Source organism: Panthera onca, chromosome A2 (genome assembly GCF_046562875.1).
Source record: "Panthera onca isolate mPanOnc1 chromosome A2, mPanOnc1 haplotype 2, whole genome shotgun sequence".
Taxonomy (NCBI): Eukaryota; Metazoa; Chordata; class Mammalia; order Carnivora; family Felidae; genus Panthera; species Panthera onca.
Genome location: NC_138340.1, coordinates 42259707 through 42269140, shown reverse-complemented (window position 1 = coordinate 42269140; position 9434 = coordinate 42259707).

Here is a 9434-nt window from a genome sequence, read left to right as displayed (position 1 = left end):
TGTATAGATAACCACAAAGAACTCCTTTTACTTTGGCTTCCTCTTGGTTCAGGCAATGAGAAGCCTGAAGTTGGTCAGAGAGGAGAATGAAGGCAGGGTATTTACTCTTCTGGCTCCTTCTCTGTCTGTACAGTCTCCTTTGGGCTTATTGTGAGCCTTAACAGGAGGTAACTGCTGTTAACAACATGGCCTCTCTATGTGGCTCTCTCTCCCTTCAGGTTCTAGTAACTACTCCTTCCCTTCAACCCTTTGGACCTATGTATATACTGAAAAGCTCCTTATGGTATCTCTACACTTGGCCCATACCTTCATAAATAATCCTGTCAGCAAACATCTTTTTTTTTTTAATTATTTATTTTTGAGAGAGAGACACACAGAGCATGAGCAGGAGAGGAGCAGAGATAGAGGGAGACAAAGAATCTGAAGCAGGCTCCAGGCTCTGAACTGTCCGCACAGAGCCCGAATGGGGCTCAGACCCACGAATTGTGAGATCATGATCTGGAGCTGAAGTCAGACACTCAACCACCTGAGCCATCCAGGCACCTCAACAAACATCTTTATATCATCTTGGTTTAATGTGCCCTCTGCTTCCTGCTCCAAACTGAGTGGCATACCTCCAACTCTTACTCCTACTTTTCTTCACTAAGTTCTAGCTATTCAAAATTCTCCATACAATCTGATTACTATCCCATGATGCACCTGGGTTTCCACCATGAGAGAATTCATGTGGAACCTCAAAGGTTCCAGATGAGTGCTGTCCAATAGAAATATAACACAAGGTATACACGTTAGTTTGAATTTTCTAATAACCATATATAAAAAAGTTTTTACAAAGGTGAAATTAATTTTAATGATCTTTCATTTCAACCAATACATCTGGGTACTATACTAAACACTTGATAAGTATTATCTCATGTAATTTTTATCATGCCTTAAGGAGGTTATCCTGAAATATTCCAGTTTTGAGAGAGGTTCATTTCTTGAATCATTTGCTCATCAGCAAATATTTATTGAATGCTACCATACACCAGGCTCTGTAATAGGCTCTGCAATTCTCAATAAGCAAAGATGTGCATTCATTCATGGCACTCATATTGCAGTGGGAGCAGAGAGGGAATAAAACAAGCTAAACTAAACTATATAACATATATATATATATATATATATATATATATATATATATATATATATAAAATACACCAACTAAAATATATACCATATTAATGAAAAATGCATCAGCCAAAAATGAAGCAAGAAAGGGGATAGGAAGAGTGTGGCAGGAATTGAAATTCTACACAGATTGGTCAGACCACTCATCGTGATAACACCTTTGAGTAATGGCCTGAAAACACTAGCCATGTAGCTAATTAGAGAAAGAATAATTTAAGTAGACAAAGCAGCAAGTGCAAAGGCCGTGAAGACAGCATGTGCTTGAGGTGTTCAAGGAAGTACAGGAAATATAGTGTGACTAGAACAGTGACAGCACAGGGCAGGACTGCAGAGGGCAAGTTCAGAGAAATATCCAAGGACTAGGGCTCAAATGTATGCATTATATATGACTTCTTATGTCAGAATGAGAACTTCAGGTTTTATGCTGAGTGAAATGGAAAGTCATTAGCAGATTTTGAACAGAGGCATGGCATCATTTGATTTAGGGTTTTACAAAATCACCCTCATGGCTGAAGAATTGATGGAAAGTAAACCAAGGAAAACATGGGGGATGGGTAGGTGGTAGGACTGCAATAATTTGGGCGAACTATAGGGGTGGTTGGATGGGGTACTTTGGACTAGGGGAGTGGCCTTGGAAAGATAACAAGAGATTGGATTATGCATTTGTTTAAAGAATGTAGAAAAATAAAATATTGGGAAGATGACCCTAAGTTTAAAAAAAATTTTTCTGGTTCACACAGCAAATAAACAAGACAGCAAGGATTTAATTTTAAATCTGCCTGACTCAAAAGCCCAAGGTCTCAATTGTGAATAATAAGACCTAGGTTTTCTTCTAATCTGGAGATGTATGTGTGCTCCCATAAGATGGATCATACCTTTAGACTGATGGGAAACTTGTAAATAATCTCCAAATGATGTCCCCTCTGCTTGAATTTTGAGGTCACTGACTCAGTTCAGCTATGTCTGAAAAAGTGCTCTCTTTCCTCTTTCCTCCCCTTGCCTACTGTGTCTCTTGCCTCTCCTCATTCTTCCTCTCCTCTTGTTATAGGTTCTCTCTCACACTCAAAACACATATGTACTCATTATCATAAAGTATTTCACTGAAATGTCTTACAGTTTATAATTGTTTTGGAACTAAGGTCTTTTAAATCAGATTTTCATACGAACTATTTAATGCATGGTTATCGTCTGATTATATTACTTAATCTTCATCTTTTCCATTCGAAAACTGTTGTATGACTTTTTAAAACTTACTTTGTGATAATAAAGAGAATCAAATTAGCTTGTTTCAATCTCTTTGCTCAAACAAAAGTCTCATACTCCCCCGTCAAGAATTTTCTCAGAATGAGGAATTAAGACAGCAGAGTAGTAGGGGGATCCTATGCTTGCCTCTTCCCTTGAACACAGCTCGATAAATATCAAATCATTCCCAATACCCAAGAAATCAATCTGAGGACTGAGAGAAAAAACTGCACAACTAGAGGGAGAAAAGAGGCAACATCATGGAAGGTGCAAGGTGCAGAGATGTGATTTAGGGAAGAAAAGAATTGTGGATGCTGTGTAGGGGAGGGAGCCCTGTATCATGGAGGGAAGAGAGAGACAGTGAGAGAGACAGAGAGCAGTGCACAGGTGATGGCAGAAGAAAAACACTTCTTCAAAACCACTGACTGGGAAAATGAGAGGGGGTGTTTATCACAAGTTTTTACAAGCAATAAAGCTCAAAGACTGAAGTTCTAGAAGTCTACACCATGGAAGATGTGGAAGCTGACAGGTGTAGCTGTGCTTCTGTGGAGAAGGACAGCAGAGATCCAGGAGCAGACAGCATGGTGTGCAGATCCCCTGGGTCACATCGGGAGAGACAGTTCCACTTTTGGTGTGCATTTGGGAGAGGTAGCACTGCCTCACAGGGGACAAAAGAGCCAGTGGGCAACATTGAGAGGCCCTGTTCATTAGCATAAGAGCAGAAATGCTTACTGAGGGCCACTAATCTGGATGCCAGTTTTTTGCTGTGCTTTACTCTAAACTCCAAGCCTTTGAATCTTCATGCAACTGCCTTTCTGGGACAAATGGTCCCAGCCACAGTGCAGTGAGACCCTCCCCCAGAGACTCAGTGCATGTCTGTGCCATGCCAGGTCCCGAAAATTTGGAGTTCTGAAACTCAGCCAGTGTACCTGGAATAAAACACAGGAGCACTGCGCTGCTGGGTGAGCAAACAGGCTCAGACACAAGCACGTGAATGTAGGGATCTGAGGGATGTCTGGGACACATGAGAGGAGACTGTTCGCTCCACTGTGATGGCTTCCTGGACAGTGGTGGGTGAGAACTCCCTCTCTAGGGATGAGAAAATGGGCTGACACCATTTTCATCCCCTGCCCATCATCATAGACTGACTTCAGAATGCAACACAGGGACCACAGTGCATGCCAGAGCCACTTACACTGAGCCCTGCCCTTCTATATTCTGCAGGTGCCTTTTTTTTTTAACCAGGGAAAGTGAACCTGAAAGCCACAGCAGCAGTGGGGCCCTCCCCCAGAAGACCAGCACAAACCCCCCAGTATGCACCAAGTCTATTAAGCCTAGAGTGCTACAAAGCATCAGCTCTAGTAGAAATAGGAACTAGTCTCTTTTAACAAGCAGACCAAAGCACATCTAATTAAAACTTGCCACATACTGGGCAAGGTCCAAACACTCCCCACTGTAGGCAAGGAGAAACTCTGCAGGAACTGACCTAAGGGAAAGAGCAGCCAAAACACAACAGCAGAGTGCACAAAGAATATACTAGAAACACTTCCTGAAACACCAGGCACTGGACAATATGTGACTTCTTAATAAAGCCATTATATTAGGAGCAGGAGACAGAGGAATTCATGCCAAAAGAAAGAATAATAAAAGGTCATGGCTAGAGATATAATTGAAAAAGATATAAGTAATATGCGTAATTCACAATTTAAAACAACAATCATAAGGATATGAGCTGGGCTTGAGAAAAAGCATAGAAGATAGCAGGGAGAACCTTACCACAGAGATGAATGACTAGTCAGGCTGAAATAAAAAATGCTAAAACTGAGATGTGAAACTGACTAGATGTAATGGCCACAAGGATAGAAAAAGCAGAACGAATAAGTGACATTAAAGATAAAATTATGGAAAATAATGAAGCTCAAAAGAAGAGGGAAAGAAAAATATTAAATCATGAGAGTAGCCTTAGGGAACTCAGCGACTCCATAAAGTGTAATAACATTTGTATCACAGGAGTCCCAGAAGAAGAAGAGAGGGAAAAAGGGGAAGAAGGTTTTTTTGAGCAAATTATAGCTGAAAATTTCCCTAATCTCAAGAAGAAACCAAATATCCAAAGCCAGGAGGCACAGAGAACTCCCATCAAAATCAACAAAAGCAGGCCAATATCATGACATATCATAGTAAAACATACAACATATAGGAATAAAGAAAAACTCCTAAGAGGATGATGGGAAAATAAATCCCATGGGAAAAGAAATACCTAATTTACAAGGGAAGACAAGTAAGTTTAGCAGCAGACTTATCCAAAGAAACTTGGCAGGCCAGAAGTGAGTGGGATGACATATTCAATGTACTGAATGGGAAGAATATGCAGTCAAGAATACTTTATCCACCAAGGCTGTCATACAGAATAGGAGAGATAAAAGAATCCCAGACAGACAAAAACTAAAGGAGTTCATGACCACTAAAACAGCCCTATAAGAAATATTAAGTGGGACTGTTTCAGTGAGAAAGACCAAAAGCAACAAAGACTAGAAAAGAACAGAGAAAATCTCCAGAAACAATGACTTTACAAGTAATACAATGGCACTAAATTCATATCTATCAATAATCACTCTGAATGTAAATAAACTAAATGTTCCAATCAAAAGACATAGAGTATCCAAATGGATTAAAACAAAACAAAACAAAACAAAACAGTATGCTGCCTACAAGAGACTCAATTTAGACCTAAAGACACCTACAGACCGAAAGTGAGGGGATGGAGAACCATTTATCATGGTAATGGATGTCAGAAGAAAGACAGAGTAGTCATACTTATATCACAAACTAGATTTTAAACCAGAGACTGTAATAAGAGATGAAAAAGGACACTCTATAATAATGAAGGGGTCTTTCCAACAAGATCTAATAATTATAAATATTTATGCCCCCACCTTGGAAACACACATAAAATGAATAAATTAATAACAAACATAAAGAAACTCATTGATAATGATATAATAATAGTAGGGGACTTTAACATCCCACTTAAACCAATGGACAGATCATCTAAGCAGAAAATCAAGAAGAAACAATAGCTTTGAATGACACACCAAAGCAGATAGACTTAACAGATATATTCAGAACATTTTACCTTAAAGCAGAATGCACATTTTTTTCGAGTGCACATAGAACATTCTCCAAAATAGATCACATACTAGGTTACAAATCAGGCTTCAACAAACACAAAAAGATTGAGATTATACTACGTATATTTTTAGACTCCAATGCTATGAAACTTGAAGTCAACCATAAGAAATAAGTTGGTGGGACCACAAAAAAATGGAGATTCAAGAACATCCTACAAAATAATGAATGGGTTAACAAGGAAATTAAAGAAGAAATTTAAAAAACTACATGGAAGCAAATGAAAATGAAAACACATGGTCCAGAACTTTTGAGATGCAGCAAAAGCAGTCATAAAAGGGAAATATATAGCAGTATAGGTCTACCTCATGAAGTTGAGAAAAGTCTCAAACACACAACCTAAACTTACACCTAAAAGAGCTAGAAAAGGGACTGCAAATAAAGCCTAAATCCAGCACAAGAAGGGAAGTAACAAAAATTAGAGTAGAAATAAATGGTATAGAAAGAAAAAATACAAACCAAGTAGAACAAATCAATGAAACTAGGAGCTGGTTCTTTGAAAGAATAAATAAAATCAATAAACTCCTAGCCAGACTTATCAAAAAGAAAAAGGAAAGGACCCAAGTAATTACAATCATGAATGAGAGAGAAGAGATCACAATGAACACCACAGAAATACAAACAATTATAAGAGAATATTATGAAAAAATTATATGCCAATATTTAAATATTTAAAGAAGAGTTAATGGTTAACTAAAGTTCAGTAAAGCAGAAAATAATATCCAATGGAAAAATATACAGTCTCTTCAACAAATAGTGTTAGGAAAACTGGATGGTGACATGCAGAAGAATGAAACTGGACTACTCTCTTACACCACACAAAAATAAATTCAAAATGGGTGAAAGAACTAAATGTGAAACAGGAAACTATCAAAAATCCTAGCAGCTTCTTTAACCTCATAGCAACTTCTTACTAGACACATCTCCAGAGGCAAAGGAAACAAAAGCAAAAATGAACTATTGAGACTTCATCCAGATAAAAATCTTCCTCACAGTGGAGGAAACAGTCAACAAAATGAAAGGTAGCCTATGGAATAAGAGGAGATATGTGCAAATGGCATATCGGATAAAGGGTTAGTATTCAAAATCTATAAAGAACTTATCAAACTAACCCCCCCAAACCAAAGAATCCAGTTAAGAAATAGGCAGAAAACATAAACAGACATTTTTTCCAACGAAGACATCCAAATAGCCAAAAGACACATGAAAAGATGCTCAACATCAGAGAAATACAAATTAAAACTATGATGAAATACAATCTCACACCTGTAAAAGGGCTAAAATTAACCAGTCAGAAAAAAACAGATGTTGGAAAGGGTGCAGAAAAAGGGGAACCGCCTTACACTGATGGTGGTAATGCAAACTGGTGCAGCCACTCTGGAAAACAGTATGGAGTTTTCTCAAAAATTAAAAAATTGAACAACCCTATGGCATAGCAATTAGACTACTAGGTATTTACCCAAAGGTTACAAAAATACAGATTCAAAGGGGCACATGCACCCCAATGTTAATGACAGCATTATCAATAATAGCCAAACTATGAAAAAAGCCTAAATGTCCACTGACTGATTAATGGATAAAGAAGATGTAGCATGTGTATACATACATATATACACATACATACACACATAATGGAATAATGCTCAGCCATCAAAAACAATGAAATCTTCTCATTTGCAATGACACGGATGAAGCTAGAGTGTATGATACCAAGCGAAATAAGTCAGAGAAAGACAAATACTATATTTTACTCATATGTGGAAATTAAGAAAAAAAAAACAGATGAACATATGGGAAGGGGAAAAAAAGAGAGGGAAGCAAACTCTTAACTATAGAGAAAAACACTGAGGGATACTGAAGGGGAGGGGGGTGGGGAATGGGCTAAATGAGTGATGGGTATTAAGAGGGCACTTAATGGGCTGAACACTGGGTGTTGAATGTAAGTGATGAATCACTGAATTCCACTCCTGAAACCAATTTTGCACTGTATGTTAACTAACTAGAATTTAAAAACCTGAAGAAAAAAAAAGAATTTTCTCTAGGTTCAGAGAACACTGCCTCTGTTTATGTTCTGCACATTCACACCTTGTTTCATAACTCACATGGCTCCCTGTGTTTGGTTTGCTCTTCTTCGTCTATCCTTCTACCAATTGCTACCTCTTTGGCTGATGCACTTTCACCACAAATAGGATATATTCTCCCTACCCACATCTTTCCCCATGTACATCTTAGTGTTGGTCTTCATATTGGCTATCTGTATAGGTTTCCTTTGGAATCCACTTTGGTAATATCAGAAGATTACTTGTGAAGTTGGTAATTCAAAGCTGACATATTTTCAATTCCTGTGCCGTTACTAGTTCATTAAAAATATTCATAGTTGTAATAAAGTTATGTTATTAAATGCATGAGAGGGTCACCTGGGTGGCTCAGTTGGTTAGGCATCTGATTCTTGATTTGGACTCAGGTCATGATCTCATGGTTCATGAGATAGAGCCCCAAATTGGGCTCTGCACTGATGAGCTTACTTGGGATCTTCTCTCTCCCTCTCTCTCACTCTCTGTCTCTCTGCCCCTTACCTACTGTCTCTCTCTCTCCCTCAAAAATAAATGAAAAATAAATAAATAGAGGCGTTAAGCATCTGACTTTAGCTCAGGGCATGATCTCACAGCTCATGAGTTCGAGCCCTGCACCAGGCTCTGTGCTGACAGCTCAGAGCCTGGAGCCTGCTTTTGATTCTGTGTCTCCCTCTCTCTCTCTGCCCCTCCCCTCCTCATGCTTTGTCTCTCTCTGCTTCAAAAATAAATAAACATTAAAAAAAATAAATACATGACAAATGTTTGACTCTGAAGATCCTTCAAATTATAGAACACAAATTCTAAAAATAAAAGATTCCATAGTCTGGCTTCCTTTCACAGTATGTACACATACCAAATCATCATGTTGTATACTTTAAATATCTTACAATTTTATTTTTCAATTTTACCTAAATAAAGCATAAAAAAATACTTATCCAAGTATATAGGCAAGTGTCTGGTAAAAGCATAGAGTCACAAGTCATAATATCTGCAATTTATTCCTAGTTATAGCTGCATGAGTTTCTTAGTCAACCTATCTAGACTTTTTCCTCTTATACGTCCTCATTTCTGTATCATAGATAACTATTAATTTTCTTAAGTGTAAAATTTTTTCAAAGTTTTTTTTGTCAGGATATATTTTATAATCTAAATGTCAAATGACTGGAGTCAACATTCATACAACAAAAATAAATGTTATTAAATCAGTTTTGTGTCTACCAAGGATTGTCTGTCTCAAGGCATCTTATAATCAAATAAATATGGTGATTTTTCACTTACTTCTCAGACTATCATGAGGACCTGAAGATACAACATGATAAAACCAATATCTAGATCATTTGTAAGCCCCTTTAGGTCAAGGCAGAAAATATAAGTGAAAGAAAAACTGAATGTTCTGGATTACTCCATCTCAAAAGAGGTTGATGGTGGGGTAGGGCTATGGATAAAAAGCACTACTAAACTCTGGATGATAGTTGCATAGCAAGGTGAAGGTCAGGTTTGCAGGACAGCCTGATTTTTGAAAACAAACTAAGATCTATGTCAGTATGTGTATTATATATGTATTTGTGTTAGGAAAGCCTCTCTTATATTTGGGCAATAATTTAATTCTAGTTTTGGATATTACAGTATATAAGCCAGTATGGTATGGTTGCCACCTTCTGACCTCAAATACAAGAAAATCAGAGTCTCAAGAAGTGACATTAAAGCCACTTAGCAATTCCATCCTAACCACATAAATTTGTAATTTGCATAATGTATTCT